Source organism: Citrus clementina, unplaced genomic scaffold, assembly GCF_000493195.1.
Source record: "Citrus clementina cultivar Clemenules unplaced genomic scaffold, Citrus_clementina_v1.0 scaffold_9, whole genome shotgun sequence".
In the NCBI taxonomy this organism is placed as follows: Eukaryota; Viridiplantae; Streptophyta; class Magnoliopsida; order Sapindales; family Rutaceae; genus Citrus; species Citrus x clementina.
This window is the reverse complement of record NW_006261964.1, coordinates 18,825,084-18,825,608: the sequence shown is the minus strand read 5'-3', so window position 1 is coordinate 18,825,608 and position 525 is coordinate 18,825,084.

Here is a 525-nt window from a genome sequence, read left to right as displayed (position 1 = left end):
TGATCATCTTGTTCTGACTGTTCTAAAAAAATTTGATTTAACATCTTCATTCTCAGATAACAGTGAAGAATGTTGAAGATGTTGTATGAGACGAACAACTTTGGCAGACTTGTGAGGATAGTTTCGAGCAAAGTGATCACGTTTCTTGCAAATGAAACAACGGTTATGCTTTTTCTTTCTGTACTGGGAAGCATCCTTTTTCCTGAAATATCAGAGAGGTTTTTTGAAGGATGATTTTCTATGGAAGTGTTTCTGGAAATGTTTCTTCTTTCTGGTTGGACAGATACACTTCTTTTCATCTTTGCACTCTATCCTGAGATAGGGTTTTTTACAAGATTCAGAAAAGGATTTTTTGTCTTCCATGAGATCTTTGAAAAATTCTTTTTGCTCACAGATCTTGTCGAGATATAGCATTGGCATTTGGAAAATCTTTCCCAGAGAGGTATCAGCTATGCTGAGGTTAATGGCTGTGAGTTTCCTTTAAAGATCAGGTTGTAACTCAAAAGGAAGTGAGGCTATCTCATC